At 16.3% G+C, this 246-nt stretch overlaps 1 pseudogene; it reads left to right on the top strand.

Moving 5' to 3' along the window:
• Positions 1-246, top strand: part of LOC116852297 — a 16,878-nt pseudogene that overhangs the window by 14,213 nt on the left and 2,419 nt on the right.

Raw genomic sequence — 246 nt, 5'->3', positions numbered from 1 at the left:
TCTCTACAAAAGAAATGATATCAAGAGGTTACATTTGCCAAGTGCGAATGATTAATCATTTTTTAATTTTATAAAAATATATGGTTTTGATTAATAATATATTTATAAATTAAATATGTTATTAATATATTAGTAATATATTAATAAATATGTTAGTAATATATTATTAAATAAAAAATAAAATAATAAAAGAAATACAATATTAAAAAAAATTATAATAACTTACACAAAAAGTCCTTGGCGTGC

The sequence above is a fragment of the Odontomachus brunneus genome, unplaced genomic scaffold (genome assembly GCF_010583005.1).
Source record: "Odontomachus brunneus isolate Ranch 3 - 2012 unplaced genomic scaffold, Obru_v1 Obru_scaffold_212, whole genome shotgun sequence".
NCBI classification, from domain to species: Eukaryota; Metazoa; Arthropoda; class Insecta; order Hymenoptera; family Formicidae; genus Odontomachus; species Odontomachus brunneus.
Note: the sequence above shows the minus strand (reverse complement) of the source record. Positions and strands in the feature narration are given on the sequence as shown.